General features: G+C 42.7%; 1 long non-coding RNA gene across 1 annotated transcript; it reads right to left on the bottom strand.

Moving 5' to 3' along the window:
• Window positions 1–1,985: 1,985 nt before the first annotated feature.
• LOC140710264 (uncharacterized) lies at window positions 1,986–5,104 on the bottom strand. Its single transcript, XR_012091221.1, has 2 exons — window positions 5,015–5,104; window positions 1,986–2,717 (listed from the first exon to the last, which is right to left on the bottom strand). It is a non-coding gene; the product is annotated as an uncharacterized lncRNA (long non-coding RNA).
• Between the last annotated feature and the right edge of the window lie 5,308 nt (window positions 5,105–10,412).

Here is a 10,412-nt window from a genome sequence, read left to right as displayed (position 1 = left end):
AATCACAACAGTAACAAAAAACCCAAATCCAATGACTTACAACCACAAAGGTTCATTTCTTTATCATGTTAGAGTAGTTCTCCCTTATCTGCAGTTTTGCTTTCCACAGTTTCACCTACCTGCAGTCAGTCACCTGCAGTCCAAAAATATTAAAAGAAAAATCCAAAATATAATTTATAAGTTTTTAATTTTGTGCCCTTCTGAGTGGCATGATGAAATCTCTTAGTAGAAATCTGGGTTATCAGATCAACTGTCATGGTATCACAATGCTCGTGTGTATAGCATATATTTTTAAAAATATAAATAGAAGTATCAAAGTAAAGACAAATGTGCATATTTTAATGTAATTAAGGACACTGGAATCATACTATTTTACTAAGAGAAAACTCAATATGTTCCAAATTTAATTCCTAAATAAATCAATCATGGAATTCATTTATTCGTACAGCATATTCTTACCACTGAATTTAAGCCCTTACAGAAATAAATAACTTTTTAAAAAAAACACAGCATACATTGTTCGCCTCCCCTAATTAAGAAACACGGTGCTGTAGAAAACAGAAAGATAAATAAAGAATCATTATTATCCTCAATGAGCATTAATAAAAGAAATAACATAAGTAACTTTAAGACAGTAAACTAAACACACGATAACAAAACCCTATCCAGATTCAGAAGACAGAAATCACAGTAGGTGGAAAGCATCAGATGCTTTGTAGAGAAAGTAATCAATACCCCAGCTGAGCCATTTAGAATGGAAGAGACTTCAACAGATGGATACGGAGTAGATGCACTTTGCACTATTTAAACATAAAGTTTAGGGTTTAGAGAACCTTGAATGGTGCATTTTGATGAGACTGCGGCATATATCCTATGATGGAGCTGCAGAGAAAAAGTCTAGGAAGGTAAATTGAGACCAAAGCACGAAGTGACTTAAATGTCAGTTTAAGAAATTTGGGTTTAATTCTGATGGCAAAGCACATGCATTAAACCTTCCTAGATGTTTGCTTTAACAATGTTACATGTCACTACTGTCAAGAATGTGATTGCAAGCATTGAGCAGACATTTAGAAATCATAATCCTGGATTACTACTCAATTGCCTAGAAAATCATGTCAATTGTTCTGGGCTTTCTCTTCCTCATGTATTAAGTCCTGTTGTAGCAGCCTCAGTAGAGTCCTCATCACGTATGTGTTCGTCAGGAAAAATGAGAAACTTGCATGCCCGTCTACATTCTCTGTCTAACTCTTACTGTGAACAGTAAGACATAACTGGAAAAAAATTCATCAACTTGAAACTATCTGTAGGTAAAGCCACAAAGTACGGGGTGGGGGGGCAGAAGGAAAATGGGGGCTGAAATGCAGCTCAAGTTCTATGCAACCCATTGTGTGACCTGATGCGAGCTTAGTCAGTGCAAAGTGCTCACATTCCTAATTAGCACAGTATAAGCCTGTCCATCAAACCCAAGCCTGAAAGGCTATAGGTACCCAGAGGGGGCAGCACCTTTTTCAGCATCACCCAAAGGTACCATATTTGTAGCAGAGGCCCTGTTGCCCCTTTTTAAACAGGGACCATAGTCCTACTTGCATGATTTCCTTATGCCTGCCTTCCTGCACTAGAAAAGGCTTTATTTATCCACCAAAGGGGCTCAGCAACTATTTTTTGATTGACAGAACTAGAGGCTAGAACAGTGTTAATGAGAGGATCATTTTGAAAAGAGTTACCAAAAAACCTTCAACAGAAATAGAATGGAACTCCTGGCAGCCTAATTTCATTTGTCCCAGGACTATGTTTCCTCACCAGTATAACACACCAAGCCATAGTTCTTTGCATAGTGAAAATATCAATGTCTTTTATATATTCATTTAAAGTAATTTATTCATTATTATAAAATGCTTTTTTATTGCTTAGTTAATAATAAACATGAATCACCAACAACGAGATAAGTATTCTCAAGAAACAGCCAAGATACAGACTTGGTATTCAAGTATTTACACATTTTTTAATCACCCAATAAAAACGTAAGATGTTCATTATTATTATTAATGTTCACAATCAGAAAGCTTGATAATGTCCTGTAGGCCTATAGCTCTTATTCTTCTAGATCCTAAAAGCAGGTGCCAGAGTAGAACTCACAGGAGGCGGCTTGTTCCCTTGGCATTCTGCATATCTCAGCATAGGAAAAATTGCTAGTGTAATAATATTCTGCTTTAAAGCTATAGATAAAAAGAGTGACATGCAGTGCCATGCTGTAATCCTCTCCAGGGCATCTAGGAACTGATCGACCTTCATTTTGTTTCATGAGGTCCACATTACTGACTCATAAAAAGACTTCTCACATTCTAAATAAATTAATCTTGCTTGTTCCCCTCAATAACATATGCTGGTGTGGGTATAAACAGAAACAAGATTTGCTAAATTATTATTAATGCCTGTGGGCAAAAGAGTCATATCAGAAGCAGGCATATCCCAAACTTTTACCACGATCAGGAGCTCATACTGTTTTAGCTGTCAATATATCTAGTTTCTGTACTCTGGTTGGCAGAGAACTCCAACTGTAGACCTGGATGAGTTGTCAGGCACCACTTTCTGTACTTCCAACCAAATGAGACAAATGAATCCTCTTCATCCTATGCAGTTGAAGTGCAGGAAGTTGAACCATTTCTTCCAAGCTTAGCTCCCTTTGTTCTATTCTATTCCATGGACTCCTTCACCTCCTGAACAAGACAAGACCAGGAAATGTGCAACAGCAATTCCAAAGTTCCAATTCCCAAAAGTAAGTGGCTGTGTAAGGGCATCCTCTAATGATCCCCCAAAATAAAAGTCACAGATCTTAAGACTCTGCTTTCAAGGATGCCTGCAGTAGTTATCAGTTTACATCCTGGCTCTGTCGTAAGACCAATTCCACAGCAAAGGAAAACACTTAGAAACTGTTTAAAATGCTTAGTTCAGCCAGTCTGCAGTTTGGAGATTTCTCGAAGAACTTAAAATACCGCTACCATTAAACCCAGCAATCGCATTTCTGGGTATATACCCAAAGGAAAATAAATCATTCTCCCAAAAAGACACATGTACTTGCATGCTCATCACAGCAGTATCCACAACAGCAAAGACCTAGATGCCCATCCATGGTGAATTGGATAAAGAAAATGTACATATACACCTTGAAATACTACGCAGCCATAAAAACAAAATCATGTGCTTTGCAGCAACATGGATGCACCTGGAGGCCATTATCCTAAGGGAATTAATGTGGGAACAAAAAATCAAATACCATGTGTTCTCACTTCTAAGTGGGAGCTGAACATTGAGTACACATGGACATAAAGATGGGAACAATAGACACTGCAGACTACTAGAGGTGGGAGGGGCGGAAGGGTATGGGTTGAAAAGCCACCTATGGGGCCCTATGGCCCTATGCTCACTACCTGGGTAAGAGGATCCATACTTCAAACCTCAGCATCACACAATATACCCACGGAACAAGCCTGCACGTGTACCCCCTGAATCTAATATAAAAGTTGAAATTATATAAATAAGTAAATAAAATCATCTTAAAAATAACAATATTAGAAATGTAATAATTTGGCCCACTAAATTAAAATTATTTGGTCAGAGGTACAGTATGAGGCATCTAAAACACTGGCTGTTTCTTGAGAATACTATTGCTAGTGATTCATATTTATTATTAACTAATCAATAAAAAAATTACAAGCTTTTTTTTTTTTCTTGGGATGGAGTTTCTCTCTGTCACCCAGGCTGGAGTGCAGTGGCCCAATCTCGGCTCACTGCAACCTCCGCCTCCCAGATTCAAGCAATTCTCCTGCCTCAGCCTCCTGAGTACCTGGGACTACAGGGGCATGCCACCATGCCCAGCCAATTTTGGTATTTTTAGCAGAGACCAGGTTTCACCACGTTGGCCAGGCTGGCCTTGAACTTCTGACCTCAGGTGATCCCCCCGCCTCGGCCTCCCAAAGTCCTGGAATTGCAGGCGTGAGCCACCATGCCCAGCCTAAAAGCATTTTATAACAATCTTTGTATTTGCAAGCTGAAGAGAACATGCTAGATGGTGTCTTTAGTTTGGGCTGTGATAACAAATACCACAGACTGGGTGGTTTAAACAAAAATGTATTTATCCTAGTTCTGGAGGCTGGAATTTGAAGATCAGAATGCCAGCATGGTTGAGTTCTTGATAAAAGCCCTCTTCCTGGTTTATAGACAGCTTCTTCCTGCTTCCTCACATGGAGGAAAGAGAAATCATCTCTCTCTGTCTCTTCTCATATGAACACTAATCCCATCCATGAGGCTTCCCTCCCTTATGACCTAATTATCTCCCAAAGGCCTGACCTCAAATACTACCACATGGGGAATTAAGGCTTCCACCTATGCATTTTGAGAGGACACAAACATTCAGTCCATAGCAGACAGTAATGCTTTAAATTTTGCCATAAGCAAGTTTAGGACAGAACCTTTGGAATTTCTTTTTTTTTTTTTTTTTGTTGAGACAGAGTCTCGCTCTGCCGCCCAGGCTGGAGTGCAGTGGCCGGATCTCAGCTCACTGCAAGCTCCGCCTCCCGGGTTCACGCCATTCTCCTGCCTCCGCCTCCCGAGTAGCTGGGACTACAGGCGCCCGCCACCTTGCCCGGCTAGTTTTTTTTTTTTTTTTTTTTTTGTATTTTTTAGTAGAGACGGGGTTTCACCGTGTTAACCAGGATGGTCTCGATCTCCTGACCTCGTGATCCGCCCGTCTCGGCCTCCCAAAGTGCTGGGATTACAGGCTTGAGCCACCGCGCCCGGCCGAACCTTTGGAATTTCTAACCTCCCTACTCCGGTTACTAATAACCATTCCCTACAGGCCTTGAGCTAAAAATATCCTCCACACTGGGTAAGCTGGAAGAAAAATAAATACTTACCCACCATGAATGACTCCTTTTGCCTTATAAATACTGTGTGGAACTTGGTTGCTTTGTCAAGAGGCAGTAAAAAATAGGACGCCAGGTGAGGCGGCTCATACCTGTAAACTCAGCTACTCAAGAGGCTGAGGCAGGAGGATGCTTTGAACCCAGAAGTTCAGAGACCAGCTGGACAACATAGTGAGACCCAGTATCTTTAAAAAAAGAAAAGAAAAGAAAAAGAACATTCCAGAACATTTGAGCAGGAAGACACCAGCATAACAAATATTTAGTATCATCATGAGGTCAGTCATTTACAAAGTAAAGCTATTGTGTCCTCAAGAGACAGGAAAACTGAAGCTAAAGGGATGCTAAAAGATGGTAGGGAATGTAAATATGCCACCTTAAAAGGGTGAGCTCTGCCGACCAAGGACCAAGAGATCAAACTGGGAGGTGGTGCATCTGTCCCTAAAGCCAGTTTAATTTCAGCAATTAACAAAAGAGTATTTCATAAAACGAACACAACAGTTTAGTATCAACAATTAAAACCCAGATATCCTATTTCACAACCTTTAAAATTGGTAACTCAAGCTGAGAGCAGGGGCATGAGCCTGTAGCCCCAGCTAAGGTGAGAGCACTGCTTGAGCACAGGAGTTCGAGACCAGCCTGGGGAGCATTGTGAGATCCCATCTCTTAAAAAAAAATGGTAACTCAACTTCTGGCACGTATTAACTAATAACTTTTCAGTTTGAACTTTGCCATGGTTTTTTGTTTTGTTTTTGTTTTTGTTTTTGAGACAGAGTCTCGCTCTGTCGCCCAGGCTAGAGTGCAGTGGCGTGATCTCGGTTCACTGCAACCTCCACCTCCTGGGTTCAAATGATTCTCCTGCCTCAGCCTCCCAAGTAGCTGGGACTACAGATGCGTGCCACCACACCCGGCTAATTTTTTTGTATTTTTAGTAGAGACAGGGTTTCACCGTGTTAGCCAGGATGGTCTCAATCTCCAGACCTTGTGATCCGCCTGCCTTGGCCTCTCGAGTGTTGGGACTACAGGCGTGAGCCACTGAGCCCGGCCTGCCATATTTTTTTTTAAAGCTAAAGACTATAAGTGTTCCATAATGTCTTTTCTCTGTCAGAACCTGCAGTTCTACCATTCAGTCAGTTGCTCAAGCCCCTGACCCACTGAGCTCCATGACAACGGCAAGTCCTGCAGCTTTTCTCTCCCAAACACCAAATTTCATCTAACAACAGGCCATGGATTGTTAGATGCACCATTGTCACTCGTATCTCTAAGAAAGAATCAGTATCACCAAATCTAAGCCTTATCCCAATTTTAGAGACAAAAACATGAAACATACTTACATTTCAGGATCAAGGTAATATGGTATATCTTGACTCTTAAGTCTTTCTCATCCAATGTCACCACCCTGGTCCAGGCCCCCTTCATATCTCACCTGGACCTCAGTAACCACGGACTGCTAACTAGTCTCCTTTACTCATGACCCCTCCAACCCATTCTCCATTCCACTGCCAAAATCACAATTTTTATAACACAAATCTTATCATACAATATGAGTCTGGTCATTGTTGGCTTCAAAGTCTTCAGTGGCTTCCAATTGCTCTTGGCAGGAAGATCTAACTCCTCAAGAGAGCCTGTAAGACCATGAATGATCGGACTTCTGTCATCTCATCTTTCAGCAGCTTCTCAGTCAACATCTCACCTCCAACCATGTCTGACCCCCTCCTGAGTTCTTCATACATCTCAACGGCCATACACTCGACTTCCTCTACTAACTCATCCTCTCTCTTCACCTGGCTAACTCCTACCTGTCCACCTTGTCCATCTTGCCTGTCAAAGCTGGCCCTGGCCACTCTCTCCTAAGCACAGGTGTGGTCCCTACTACTTGCTCCCATTGCACTCTGTACTTTGCCTGCACAGCACTTGGCACACCTGGAATGATTTGCTTAATTATTTACTTAATTGTGTGTCTTTCCAACTTGAAGTTCTATGACACTGGGATTGATTTTAATCAGAACAGATTCACTTGTGTCTAGCACAGTGTCTGGTACATATACATGTAGGGTGCTCCATAGTGGGTGAGTGTGTGTGTGTTTTGTTTTTGGGTTTTGTGGGGTTTGGGTTTTATTTATTTATTTATTTATTTTGAAATGAGGCCTTGCTGTGTCACCTAGGCTGCAGTGCAATAACATGATCAGGGCTCACTGCAGTCTCAAACTCCTGGGCTCATACAATCCTCCCACTTCAGCCTCCAGGGTAGCTAGGACTACAGGTTCATGCCGTCATGCCCAGCTAATTATTCTGATACCAGTTTTAACAGGTATTAGAATACTTTCTCCTTTAACAGTATTAACTTTTAAATATACCCCACAATTGAGCTCTATATAGTTTTTATCCACACAAGTGTCTAAGAGTGATCTCTCATAATCATACTAACCATTAGGATTCTAAAATCCCAGGACAGGAAAACAGTACTAGAGTCAGTTTAAAAGGCTGATGATCAAGAATTGACAGTGAGGGGGCTGGGCATGGAAGCTCACACCTATAATCCTACACTTTGGGAGGCTGAGGCAGGTGGATCACCAGAGGTCAGGAGTTCAAGACCAGCCTGGGCAACATGGCAAAACCCCATCTCTACTAAAAATGCAAAAAATTAGCCAGGAGTGGTGGCACACACCTGTAATTCCAACTACTGAGGAGGCTGAGGTAGAAGAATCACTTAAACCTGGGAGGCGGAAGTTGCAGTGAGCCAAGATGGCACCACTGCACTCCAGCCTGAGTGACACAGTGAGATTCTGTCTCCAGAAAAAAAAAAAAAAAAAGAATTGACAATGACAACAAATGCTATTGACTAAGTATGTCTTCTCCTTAAGTATAGGATAAAAATGTATTACCTGAAAATGCAATAGAAGAACCATATTTGATGTGTCTTTTAAAATCTAAACCACAAAAAATATATAAACTAGCCACAAGAAGTGGTGCACACCTGTAGTCCCAGCTACTCGGGAGGCTGGGGTAACACGATCACTTCAGTCCAGGATTTCGAGGCTAGCCTGGTCAACGTATCGAGACCCCATCTCTAAAAAAATTACCAGTTCAAATTTTATCAGGCCATTCATGATAGAACAGGTGCTCTCCAGGCCAGGCGTATAGTGGAACCATTTCATGTAAAAGAATCCCAGCTGACCATCATGTTCCTAGCCGGTTACATATTTGGAATTTGCAGTGAATTACCCACAGACATCCTATCCCACGACATAGTCTTAGGAGTTCATACCAATTGTACTGTGGTATGCTATATTATGTGGTATGCTGTGGATTAATGGGCTTTATGAGTTCACTTTAGAACCTGGGGCCATTTTCCAACATGGTTTTTGTGAGAAAAACAGTGCCAGGGCACAGGAAGCCCTGAAGCAATGAAAACCCAAGTCTCCATCCACCATCTCCCCTTCTCCACCCCTTCACCTTCAGCCAAGCCTGCCCCAGCAGCAGCCCAGCATGAGAAATGAAGCCCAAGGCACTGTGGAGATACTTCATTCCCTGTCTCCCCATCCCCCTCAGTGCCATTTGCAACTGTGTCCCCCATCGCAGAGCCCAGGCAGCTAGAATTTCCTTTCACCTTTCACCCTTTACCAAAAACACACATGAAACTGCTCCTCGCCCTCCTCAGACCCTGGAAAACCTCACCTCTCCTTGGTCTCCCATCCTCAGGCTCCCGTTGGACTTCACTTGGCCGCATCCTTCACTGCTCCCCTTCCTTACACTTTATTTAACACATTTCCACAAGACATGCATTCCCACGCCCTTCTTCCATGTCCATCTCCACGGTTTTGCTCAGGTTCTCGTTCCCCCTCCCAGGCCTCTCTCCACTCTATACTTTCAGGAATTCTACCCATGCAAAGCCCATCTCAGCTTCCACCTCGCTCCTGACCTGACACCTCCTCGTGCAGCCTGCCTGCCTGGTGCCTTGTCTAGATGCTCTTGCCTCGCTCTGCCTTGGATTACTAAAACTTACTTCCTGTCTTGCTTTCTTTCCTTCTGGAGTTCTTGAGGGAGAGTGCAGCTTCTTTACAATGTCTAGATCCCTGTCCCATCCACGCACACACGCACAGACACACTATAGAGAGCCCAGCTCACAGCAGACACTAAACGGTGAGAGAATGCAAGAGGGTCCTGTGTCTCCTTAAGTCCAAAAGGAGACATAAGAATATTACAGGACAATATTTGTAACCCATTAAGAAAAAAGGTGGCTGGCCGCGGTGGCTCACACCTGTAATCCCAACACTTTGGGAGGCCAAGGTAGGCGCATCACGAGGTCAGCAGATCAAGACCATCCTGGCTAACATGGTTAAACCCCATCTCTACTAAAAATACAAAAAATTAGCCAGGCGTGGTGGCGGGCGCCTGTAGTCTCAGCTACTCAGGAGGCTGAGGCAGGAGAATGGCACGAACCCAAGAGGTGGAGCTTGCAGTGAGCCGAGATAGTGCCACCGCACTCCAGCCTGGGCGACAGAGCAAGACACCGTCTCAAAAAAAAAAAAAAAAAAAAAAAGAAAAGAAAAGAAAGAAAGAAAAAAGGTGAAATAGTGTCAATACCTAAGCAAAATACCATGAGAATATAAATAAAAGTGTGAACAGGAGACTATTAAGACGGGAAGACAATGGTTCTCTTTTGGAACTATTAGCATTTAAATACAGAAAAGAAAATGCACCATTTTCACACCTGCAGAAGATAATAACAGACACAATTATTTTTCCCTAACTAGGTTCCATGCCCCATGTACAGTACTTCCTAATCATCCCCTCATCCTAGTCTCATAACAACCCTATTATTGTCTCTATGTTACATAGGAGGAAACTGAGGTACCGAGCAGTTAATTAACCTGCTCCATCGTGCAACCAGCAGGGCAGAGCTAGGATTTGTATCCCAGAGCACCTTTTTCAGATTCAAGCTCAACTCCTAAATTCTCCTGCCTCTTCATTGTATTGTTTTTACAACATATTTGCAGGTTGTGGGCATAAGTCACCAGCTACTTAGAGATAAAGAAGTAATACTCCTACGAATTGTACATTTCTAGCTGGGCACCACGACTCACACCTGTAATCACAGCACTTTAGGAAGCTGAGGCAGGAAAATGTGCGAGCCCAGATGTTTGAGACCAGCCTGGGCAATACAGCCAGACCCCATCTCAAAAAATTGTGCATTTCTAATACTCACTGAGCCCCTACTATCACCTGGCTCTGTGTACATTGCTCTATATCTCCTAGCAAACCCAGGAGCTATGTATGAACTGAAACCCTGGTTAAATAGCTTAGTCAAAGTCACACAGCTCAGGTGTGGGGGGTGCTGGTTTTAAAGGCAGGCTGCTGATGCTATGATCCATACTTCAGGCTACTGCTGGCCACAGGCTCCATCTGAGGCCCTGTAGCGGGTGAGAGGAGAAGTCCGGCCACAGAGACAGGGTCTGAATCCTCTGCTGCCAGCCAGCAGAGGAAACAGTC

This window comes from Chlorocebus sabaeus, chromosome 25 (genome assembly GCF_047675955.1).
Source record: "Chlorocebus sabaeus isolate Y175 chromosome 25, mChlSab1.0.hap1, whole genome shotgun sequence".
NCBI classification, from domain to species: Eukaryota; Metazoa; Chordata; class Mammalia; order Primates; family Cercopithecidae; genus Chlorocebus; species Chlorocebus sabaeus.
This window is presented reverse-complemented; position numbering and strand designations above follow the sequence as displayed.